The sequence below is a fragment of the Buceros rhinoceros genome, unplaced genomic scaffold (genome assembly GCF_000710305.1).
Source record: "Buceros rhinoceros silvestris isolate BGI_N320 unplaced genomic scaffold, ASM71030v1 scaffold778, whole genome shotgun sequence".
Taxonomy (NCBI): Eukaryota; Metazoa; Chordata; class Aves; order Bucerotiformes; family Bucerotidae; genus Buceros; species Buceros rhinoceros.
Window position 1 is genome coordinate 36,109 of NW_010428379.1, and position 12,036 is coordinate 48,144.

The following is a 12,036-nucleotide window of genomic DNA, read 5'->3' on the forward strand; positions in this document are numbered from 1 at the left end:
TAGTTAAAGGCAAATAAGAGCTCTTGTAATTTATGTGGGAAGACGCTGCTCCACAGAGGAAAGAAATCATCATGTTGATGACTAAACCCAGATTATTTTATACACAACAGCCAAGGACCAGCCAACTTCTGATCCAGAAGCTGAAAGGCAGCTGGCTGTGGAGAGCCCCAATCTACTGGCTGACAGGTTTGGAGGTGTCTAAAGGTTTGAGATAAGGAAGTTGACCCCAAATATGGAGGAGTCCAAGTGAGAAAGCTCAGGACTCTTCTTGGATGCCTGGGAGTCATCCCTGGCAGAAGGTAGAGGGAAATGTATTCATGTGTGTTTGCTAAAGTAAGAAAGTGGACATGTTTCATGGAATCTGCATGCAAACAGGAATATATGGAAGATACCTCCAGGAGCTGTTGCTGATTTATTGTCTTCTTAAAAATTGTTCTTTCAGTTTTTCCTCCCAGGCCAGGTTTTCTAGCCATTCTCCCATCCTTGTGTGAGTTTCCTCTGGCTTTAACCTGGTCAGTGAATACTCTTGCTTAAGCGAGGTGTCAGAACTTGATGCTGTGTCTTGGTTGGGGACATACTGATACTGAAGAAAGCAGGAGCGTTTCGTGACCTCTTGAACTATCCTCCTCTTTGTTGTGCTCACCCTTTTTTTCCCAACAGCATGACAATGTTGATGTACATCCACTCAAGTTCTGATCCACTGTAATGCCTTGACCTTTTTCAACAAAACTGCTGGTCATCCTCATCTTCTATTTGTGCAGTTGATTATTCCTACTCCAATCTGGACTTTTGCATGAGCTATTATTATATTACAACCTGTTTTTTCAGACCATTTCTCCACTTCGTTCAGGCCATCCTGATTCCAATCCATTCCACCAGCATGCATGCAATCTCTCCCATGCTGTTAACACCATAACGTTTATGCTGTCCATCATGCAAGTCACTTGTGAAAATGCTGAAAGTGCCAGACAAGGACAGACCCCTCCATATGTTTTATTTACTGAAACCTGAGCTTGATTTTCAGGGAGGAGGTAGAACAACTTCTGAGTTCAATAGCATCGAGTGACCATCATGATCTCCATAAGGAAGTGCAGAAAGTTAGCTGAGGATTGGAGCGCGTTTTCGAGGTGCAATGTAACTTACAGCAGTACAGGCTGATAGATTGACAAACACTGCAAAACAAGGCACGTGGGCAAGATAGCTTCAGACTTCTTTCTCTTTCTACCTACACACACTGCCATTAAGGGGCTAGATGGGTCCAGAACTCCAGCTTGTGCAAATCTCTACTAGACTGCAGCAGCTGAGCCTCCAGGTTCTTGTCTCCAGAGCTGCAAATCCAAAGCCTTTCATGCATAAAAAGTTAAGCTGGAAAGCAAGTTTCTTCACTAAAATCCACAGAGGAGTCAACACACCCTGGCACTTGACAGGATTTTCGTCTTTTTGTGTTAGAAACGTTTGCCTGAATTGAAGAAGTCACTTTGTATAATAAAGTGAAAAGTTTTCAACTGTGGTATTCTTCCCAGGCTGATATTAGTATACATTACATACATTGTAGGGTCCAATAAAAAATTAATTAAAAATCTGGCTACTAAAAATGATGATGGGAGTATTTGAAGGGGAAAAAAAGAAAAGCTCCATTTTGGAAGTGAAATGAAAGCTTCAAATAAATGCTGAAGACTATGTTACATGTAATCCTGAAAAACTGCCTTTGAAATCTCAAGAATTTTTAGAAATCTATTGATTCCTTATGGCAAGTGATTTATGTAAAGCTATGAACATTAGTGTAACTAGGGTCTTTTACTGTAAAAGAACCCCAACTACAAGAACATTTAGTATAATATATTTATATACATACTTGTGTATTTCATAAACGGTTCGCTGTAACATGCAAATTCCTTGGCTCTCAACACAGCTCTACACAGATGGTGAACTTTAGTCAGCTAAGTAAGTGAAACATTTCACTTCAAACTTTCCCTTTTATCTTTCACCTTTCTCTGCTGTTTCCCTCCCATCTCTCCTGCCAGCTACTCCACAAAGAAGCCTGGGAACGACTATAAGGCAGTCTCCTCAGATCGCTTAATATTACTGCTATGAAGACAGCCTGAATTCAAAGGTTCCGTGTGAGAGACTGGGAAGATTTTCATTTCTCTCTTGGCAGCACTTTTATACTGATAAATAGCAGTTTGCTCTGCATGTTTCAGTTAGGAGAGAAGATCTGCACAGGCTGACAGCATTAACAGCCTCCTCCTAGAGCAGTCGAAAGCCCTTTCTGCTCGTTCAGGCATCACGTACATAAGCTATACAGAGCCTGCATTGACTTTTAAGCTAGATCCATGCAGCTCATTTCCAATATTAACACCATAATCCTTCGGCTGTGCCAAAGCACCGCAACAATGTGCTCGTAGTGCAAAGACCCGATCAGTGGCCTCACTGATGCTCGAGGTTGAAATGGAGATAACATAGTAGATTAATCGAGTCAGTGAGTTTAAGACCAGAAAGACAATGAAAAGACATGTGATATGGTGGTGCACCTGACAGAGTATCCACAGTAACCTGGCAATAGACTCCAATAACTTTTGTTTGATAAAGCCATAATTCTGTATTGGCTAAAATATAACTTTGGCATTTTTATTGCCCCTTGAAAAGTTCCAGGGGGGGATATTTCATCGCTTTCCTTGTAGTCTGTAATAGTGATTAACCACTTCTCTTGACACATTTCTATTTGTAACTTTTAGGGCTTCACTATCCCTTTCTCTGATTGATTAAAGACCCATTGTATGTTTGGTCTTTCCTCCTTGAGAACATTTTCACAGACTCTAATTACATCACTGCTCAATTATCTTACTGATAAACTCCATGGACTGAACAATTTTGACCGAGTCTTTCATTGAAAGCCATTTCTAGTAATTTGAGATTTCCCTTCCAATCTCCCAAAATTTCATTAAATAAGGAGTCACTAGGAACGCATGTATGAAATATGCCAGCATCGGTCTCACCAATACTTGTATAAAATTGCCTTTCTTCTTGCCACCTTTCTATTCATATTTTAAGTTGTCATTCTCCAGTAGTGTCTTCTTGGGAGCTGATGTGAAGAAGCTCCTTTTTGGAGTCATTGCTTTCAAAAAGGGAGTGCCTGGGTCAGTCCTTTGATCCTAGACAGACATTTTTGCAATTACATATATTAAATTTGAGGTGTGAAGTTAATCTTCATGTGAAAGGTCTGTGGAAAAAGGGAGACTGACTTAATATGAGTTTTGTTGACCTAAAACCACACAGAAACTGTTCACTTCACCTGTCAGACACAACTGGAAACTTATCTGGTTTCTAATAATGAAAAAAAAATCTGTTTTGCTCACTGCTGCTAAGCACCATTTTAAATAGAGATGGGCATAGGCTATGAGGTGGTATTTAAATTTGGGTGCAAACCTTCGTATGGTCTGGACTAATGGATAGGGAAGTTACTTGGAGACATTTGATGGCCAGACCACTTGCATTAGGACTGCTTGAACTGCCATACAGCTGGAGGTAAAAGTCTATGAGATAAATATCTCCGCAGAAGTGGTATTAGCCTGAGTGACATATGTGGCTGTTTCCTCTGACCTGAAGAGAGCTTGATATTAGAAAGCAATTTCTGCCTGAGAGATATTTTTTCTCATTGTTTTTTTCTTCTTCTTCTTTTTACAAAAGCACTGGGTACATTTTCCTATTGCTTTGGCAAATGGGTAAAGCTCATTTTCTTTCACTCCCCTGATTTCAATAGCTAGATTACTGCCAGTTGTTTGGTAGCATAGCATGTGTAATGTTTTATTCTGTATAGTTTATTGAGCATGGATGTTGGATTCTGGGACTGACCAGAACGAAAGCAAAGAAGGTCTGTACAGTCCATGATGAAAGATGAAATTTCCAGATGTGGAGGGTTTGTTTGAAAATATGATCCCTCCTATGTGTGAAATACCTTAATTTAAAACCAAAGTCAAAAAAGAAAGATAATAAACACATTTCTTTTATAATCTCCTTTTCAATATCGCAATTTTCAATCTTTCTTTTCTTCTTTCTCTAGCTCATGTTAATCATACGGCTGCTCAGGGAATGGGAGAGTCATAGCAAGGTCTATTGATCTTTCCATTTGCTTTGTTGCAAAGGAGTGCACAGTGAGTTAGATGTTAGCCCTAATTCCTGCCCTCTCCTTTCCACAGTCCTGAGGGAAAACCCTTCATTTCATGTTTCCCAATCAGATGTGGTATTTCCCTGCTTTTGGATCATTGCTTCTGTCAGTGTACAGGACAGGCATTCCCTGGAACATAAATACTCCCTGATTGAAAAGATGGTTGTCCCTGCTTCATTATCACAAAAAATCATTATTGCCACATGCTGAAGTTAGATAGAAGGTTGCAGAAGGGGTCATGAGGCCTGGTTCATGCAGCTACATAATGCACAGGAATATGACTTTACACCAGTTTCTCTTCTATCTCCTTGCTTTCAGGCCCCATCAGGATACGATCTGAGCCACTTCACCCCAGAGCTCCTGTTTTAATCACTCCTGCTTTTCTTTTCACCAGACCTCTAGCTCCCTGTCTGATCTTAATTCCCCTCAACTTACTCTCTTCACATCTTGTATGACAGAAGTAAGTATTATTTGAGGCTCGCTCTGTACTTACAAAGGGCTGAAGCATTTTGATGACACTTCAAGAGAAATTCAGCTTGAAGGGAGTACATGGTGCGGAAGGAATTCAGATAAACTTTCAGAAAGAGACAAGCGAACACAGGGTCCTATGATGAAAAATACCATGTAGCATTAAGGCGAGCAGAACAACTCTAAAAACTTGAAGTAAAAATCTGCTTTACAGGTCTTACAGAAGTTAAGGGGCATCCGATCTTCATAAAATGCTCTATCGCTTCTTTACCTTCTTCTTCCGCTATTGCAAACAAGGTGCTCAGAAACCCCTGAGCGGTCCACCTCTACCTATCTTCTTGGCCAGCCTAAAGTCGAATCTAGCTGTAGAAAGCTAAGAACAACTCAAAACTCTTGGACAAACAAACCAAGACACTATTCTGTCCATGGTGGGTTTTCAAATGTCAGAAGAAGTCACCAAGTGCATGAATACTGCCGAGAAGCCAGTCTGGGGCTAATCTACTTTAGGGACTTTGAGAGATACTCCGGTGATGGGCACCAGTATAACACCCTAAAATTGATAGCCTGGATTTTTATAAATGATACACACTGCCCTAAGGTTAGCAGAAGTGCGACGTGCTCAGTTTTATTGATGTTGTGTTTCTTTTCTTTTCTTTTCCAACAGTTAATATTGTTTAAATTACAGAAGAAACTTCCATCAGTCCTGATAATAGGGGTGGGGGATAAACCTGGCTTGTAGGTCTGAGTAATCTATACCCCTCACCCCAGCGCTGCAAGATAATAGCTCAAAGCTTGTCAGCCTCTTGGGTTTTAATTAATGAAGTTCCTGTTAAGGACATTTTTTTCATCACTTGCTCTATTCCAACACATTTCTTTCATTTGAAACCTGAGCGCTCTGCCAAGCAGGCCTGCAATGTCAGAAGGGGAGGGAGAGTCTGTCTAAACTACAGTCGTCTCTCTGTTCAATTTGATTCAATTTAGTAGAATTTCACTTTGTCGAATGACAAGATGCTGTATTTTGACAGTTGCCTATTTATGCTAAAGTGGAGGCATAATAAAATCAGTTTGGCGTCTGGCTCACTCTATCTGTAGCTTTTACTTAAGAATCTGATGATGCTTTTTTTTAGGTTTGACTGACATTACTATTTAGTTTCTGATTTGTTGTGTTGGACTGTTTTCCCCCTTTTTTTTTTTCCTTTTGGTTTTGGTGGGGTTTTTGTGTGGTGGGATTTTTTTTTTTTTGTTAAATAAAAGCTTTCCTAAGTAACTGGCAGTCTCTTCCTTGGACACACCCTTCCTCAGCTGCAAATCTAAAAAAGGAGGCAGCATTGTTAAAGGGAAGGAATTTCTTGTATGTTTTTTTCCTTCAAAACTTATTGGGAAAAGTTAAATGAAACAACTGAACAAAAAACTGCTATGGTTTAAGAGTAACAAACGCTGAGGGCGTGAGGCAAAGCCCCCTCCTGGCTTTGTTACGAAGTTTGTCTCATGATATGCTGGCAGATTTTCTGTGGGTTTGTTTGGATGTTTGGATGTTGGGCTCCCCACCATAACATGTGACCACCTTGCAGTAGCCCACTGAAAGATGTGACTGGCATTTGTCATCTTCTGTCTGCTCTTTCTCATCCTTTGCCCGGAAGATAAGTGTTGGCAACAGGGGATATTGCTTTTCCAAGGAATATTTTCAAGTGTGTTAGAGGAGGCAGCACAGCGGTTTTGCGAAGTTGGTGATGTTTGTTAATTCCTGGGAAATTTAATTCTACAGCTTGGCCCAGGCATTGAGAAATCTTTGTTCTTACCCTTATTGCAGAAAATTCACTTTATCCATAAAACTTTATTTTTGTTTTCTTTTGATCTTCCTCCTGGAGCTTGCTTTGGATGGGCAGCCCTAAGGACACTAAAACCATGCGTTGCAGCATGTCATATCTGTCATGGTGCAATAGCAGCAACCATTTTCCTTCCTCCCCAGGTCCGTATATCAGACAGAAAGGAGGCAGCCTTTGATCTCAGGCCCCAGAATGTAACACTCCATTTTTAACCTCATCACAGAATTTGCAATCCTGACCCAGTCTGTGACCTGAACCAAAGAGCACTTGTGTCAGAGCGTTTCTGCAGCCGTCTTTACCTGAAAGCAGGAGGATTTTGAGAAGGAAAATTTAGTAACTCTGGCCCTGGGCTCATCTCAAGGCAAGACGTGCCTGCTAAAATAATGGTTTCTACAGGAGAGAACCCTGAAAAATGGACCACCAAGGAGCTATGCTACTTGCACCTTCTGTCTCTCACCTAGACAACCAGAGCATAGACCTGGGCCCCAAGGGTCTAGTAGGCACCTGCTACTCAGCCTAAGTCTTACCTAGTCTAAATCAAACTTTGTCCTGTACAGACCCTGAAAGATTTTAAAGAATTTCAGCTTGTTTTCATGACAATCATGAGGAGTTCCCACCCTCCATTTCTGGCTTCAGTCTTGGTCGTGGAGCTGGGCTCTGCCCTGAGCTCTCCCTCAGCAGCGTGGCAGCCAGGCACAGCTCTGCACCATGCATCAGTGTCAAAGCTTTTAAGAGGATGGTGGCTGTTACAAACTGCAATGGGAGTGCGTAATTGCATAAATAAATAATCTATCCTTTTTAAGGCCTGTATCAGAATGTCCTTAAACTTTGTGGCTAGCTGTCATTTGCCTAATTTGCCCTTTCTTACAAGCATGGTGCCCAAGAATTACAAACATACAGTATTTCCAAGCTCTGACTTCATGCCTAGCCATCTCAGGGACATCAGACTGGAGGATATCACCTGGATAACCTAACCTACTCCTCTGTGAGTAAAGATGTAACAGATACTAAGCCTGGAAGGTCCCCTAAGGGCCTTTTCTAAGCACAAATCAAAACATCATTGACTACATTCCCCAATACTCATCAAAAACCAGATCTGTAGCTCAAGAAAGCAAATCAATCTCAAACACATAGTATTGTACAGGATGAGCCGAGGAGAGACTCAAGTAATTTCCAGTGGTTTTGGCACCTTCAACTGCAGGACACTGACCAGGTGAAAATGTCTAAGAAATCTAGCCAATGCACAAAATTATTGCAGATCTGATATGGAGAAATTTTTCTGACCCTGTCTGTAACTGACGAGTAATTTAAACCTGAGCAGCGGAGCAAAAAGAAATCAAGAGAGAAGAAACTGTGCACCTGATCTCATGTCCCATGCCACCAATCTCTGATGAATCTAAGAAAAATAGGGAAAAAATAAACAACAAAAATCAGCAGCCAAGTTATTCATCAAAGGTGGGAAAAAAAAAGTCTTCCTGGCCTCTCTAGGCATCCAGTGGAAACCCTGAAGCATGGAATTAATTAAATACAAAGAAACATAATTAATTTAATGAAATGCAGTCCTTTTAAAAAGGTTTGCTCTGATTAATGCCTGCTTCTGCAAAAGCTTATGAACATATTTAACCACATTCCCAAAGACAACATTTGCAGGACCTTGATTAGACCAGCTAAAAGCTCACTAATATGAGTGCAAGTGAATATCTTGCACTTACGGTGTGGAAGCAGACACAAGAAATGTGATTTTTAACAACACGCTCAGAAAAGATATCAGAACATCCCTCGGTTTAACATCTCTTCTAGGGCTGGGAGGCACCATTCAGATCACCTAGACCGACTCTCTGCATAATGCCAACCACAAAAACCTCAATGTGTGATTTGCACATTAGGTCCATCAGACTCTGATCCAGCCAGATCCTGCCACCCATTTCGGTAGTATGAGGGCTGGTGGGGATTTTCTGATACATCGATTTCACCCTTTGACAGCACTTGGTAGTGGCTGAGCTCAAATTCATTAAGTTAAATCATTTCCCAATTAAGTGGCAGATCTTACCATAGCAATGGTCTTAATCCGTTCCCACACAACAAAACCCATTAAATGAAACATCCTGGCTGAAAGCTTTAGAAGTGAGTCTCAGTCACCTCCAACAGAGTCTGGGGAACTAAGCCTCAGAGGCTGGCAGTTTGTTACCATCTTATGGCTGCGTACTCCAGAATTTAGTAGATCTGCTGTATTTCCTAACCCTCAAGATCTGGTGGAAATGGCTGCTCTTTTCTTGTTTTTGTTATGTTTTGGGGGTTTTTTTCCCTGCCAGATGTCTTAGAAGAATGTTTTTCTGAAAAGCTGAAAGTCTTACTTGGAGAGATGTGTTAAGTTTCATGAAAGAGTGACCAGCTTGTCACTTCCCTTGTATACTTTGGTCTTTAGTGTTGCTAGTTACCTCAACACAGTTGACTTGCATCATCTGCAATGAGTAGAAGTTACAGACCTCTGCATCATCTGTTACGGGGCCATGAAAATTTTCTCCATATCAGATTTGCCCATGAATTTGGGTGTTGTTATTTTAACTGTGGCTAACAATGAACATTACCAGAGCAGAATTCATCGCATTTTCCCATTTCGCCACACTGAACACTATGAATACTTTAATTTCTTATGAATGGGAGTCGTTAAGGTTTTAAGAATGAGCATCATGATTCTATGGGAATAGTGACAGTTTTCCAGTGAGTTTACTTCTCTGCAAGAGACATTATAAATATGAAGATATGAGTTATTTTTAATTCAAACTCATCTTTTTGGTGTTAATTCATCCTTTTTTTTTTTTCTTAGTCAAAAGTGAAGCAAATGTCAAGAACCTTTACCTCCAGATAGGAAGCAGATGCACGAGATCTTAGCTGTTCTTCCCACGGCCTGTTATGAGTTTTGGCTCAAATGTCAGCATAAGTCAACATTTTACTTTTAGTGACAGGTTGGTTTAGTTTTCTATTTAGTATTGGTTGAAACGCTGCAAATCCCCCTTAGAGACAAAACACGGAGTCCTTAACAGAAAATTGCTCTAAAAGCCTCAGTGAAATTTTCTAAAGTACTTTGTACATTTTCTCCCCATTTCCTTGAAATTGCAGTGAGGAGGAATTTTATCATCAAAGTGAGGGGAACTGGCAAGGCATGAATGAGCACAAACCAAAGAGGGTCCCGATTGTGTCTGTCTTTGATGAGATCCATACACTGCACCTATGCGCTCTGTCTGTGGGGAGCTCCCAGCTGTCATGCTAGTCTTTCATCAGCAACTTTTGGTTCCCCTCCAGACTTTGAAAAAGTGACTAGAACTTGCCCAGATTTCTTACAGTTCATTGGGTCACTTTTACAAAATCCTTCAATCTTTCCTTTTTTTTTTTGGTTTTTTTTTTTTTTTTTTTTTTTTTTTTTTTTTTTTTTTTTTTTTTTTTTTCTTTGTTAAAGGGGGGGTTTTTTTTTTTTTTTTTTTTTTTTTTTTTTTTTTTTTTTTTTTTTTTTTTTTTTTTTTTTTTTTTTTTTTTTTTTTTTGGTTTTGTTTTTTGTTTTTTTTTTTTTCTTTGCTAAAGGGTGGGGTTTTTTGCTTCTTAGCTGGCCACTTAAGCAGCTGTTGGGTTGGAGGAGGACTGACTTCCACACAGGTACTTGAACAGCAGGACACCCTGAGCCCTTGTAACTTGAGTTAGGCAGATAAATCTCTTTTGTGAAAAAATCTCAAAGCTGCTACTTCGCAGAAAAATGCGGGCAAACCATTAGGAAAGTTGCTGGAGGAATAGCAAAGTATGGGGTCAACTGCTGGCTGGGAACTAAGCAGAGCATGGATTTCAACACAGCTTTTGCACAACTCAAGCAGCAGCTGTGAGCACTGGACAGACGTAAGTTGCCCTCACCTATTTGTCATCAAAAGGACACACATTTGCAAAGCACTTCTATTTTTGAACGGGCAGTTTTTGCTGGCAGAAAAGATACTTGTGGAAAAATGGATCAGTCAAAATCCTGACTGATCAGTCAAACTCTTGACATAACTTCTGCTTGGCAGTGGGTCAAGGAATGACTCCCTTATTCAGCCTGCACTGTGTTTGCCCCTCCTGAATTAAGGTGGCAGCAACTCCAGGCACTAACTCCAGATGCCACACACATTACATACCAGCAACAGGCTCTAGCCACACCCAGCTGGACCATTATAAGCTTGCTTAGACCTTCATGGCAGCGTGTAGTTAAAACTGAGGTGCAGAAAGTTGTAGACTATTGTCAAGTGGACTCGTATTTTACAGGGGCATGTAGTGACATATAGAACAAAGGGTGATGGCTTTAAACTGAAAGAGGGGAGATTTAGGTTAGATGTAAGGAAGAAGTTCTTCACTGTGAGGGTGATGAGACACTGGAGCAGGTTGCCCAGAGAGGTCGAGTTGCCCCATCCCTGGAAGTGCTCAAGGCCAGGTTGGACAGTGTTTTGAACAACCTGGTCTAGTGGAAGCTGTCCCTGCCCACGGCAGGGGGGGTTGGACTGGGCGATCTTTAAGGGCCCTTCCAACCCAAAGCATCCTCTGATTCTATGTTTCTATGTATGAACACCACAACAACACAAATTAACCTTAGATACAAGCTAAAGCCCACTCTTCTGCTGAGCTAGATTTCATTATCTGTCAAAACCCTGATGCCAAGGCAATTTTTTGCAGATCTGCCTTTGCTATCTTGTTTCACTTTCCACTCCCTCTAAATGAGTACCAAACACTGAACCCTGCTGTTCTTAATTCACACATACTTGGCGGCTTCGTTCTTTTTCATTTGTTCCAAAAGGACCTGGCAAATGGCACTGAAGAATTACCTGACTTTGACTTCCACAGTCAGCCCTTTCTGCCCACAGGTCACCACAGGGAAGGGGGTTTGCAGGACTGGGACCTACCTGAGCCGAGGACACTCCGTTAATGCCAGTGGGGAAGGAGACACAACGGTCCCAAATGCCCTTTCAGTCAGTGCGGGGTGCTCTGACATCGTTTGCCTGCCTGAAGCACTTGAAGTTGCAATGTCTGACTCCACAGACAAGCTTAAAAGAAAAGAAAAATCATTTTCCTTTTCGCTGTCAAAATCCACTACAAATGATCAGGCTGCAGGAAAAGGATCTCGTTACTCCACTGAATTTGATCACCGCTTCTTATGCTTTTTCCAAAACTTCAAGCTTTAAATGAATTCTCTTCCCTGGGTTTAAAAACAAAGCAAAGCTGAAAACTGACACAGATGTGATATGGGACAGTCATTTCACAAAATATTGCAAGGCCTGTGTTGTACTATTTCATGTAGACTCTGAAAGGATCATATCGATACCCAGACTACACCAACAGGATGGTAAAATTCTAATCTCTAATCTAATCTAATGCGATCACAACCAACAGCAGACTGGTGAACGCACTGGATTTATTTGCCGTCACTATATTTGAGATTTATCTACACAGGGAAGCTGCTATGAAGTAAGGCAGGTGTGAGTTTACAGCACACATTTACTTTTGCACTGCTATCTCATCCAGACACACTTTCTACAAGTAAGCGTGAAGTAGAATGTTTTACCA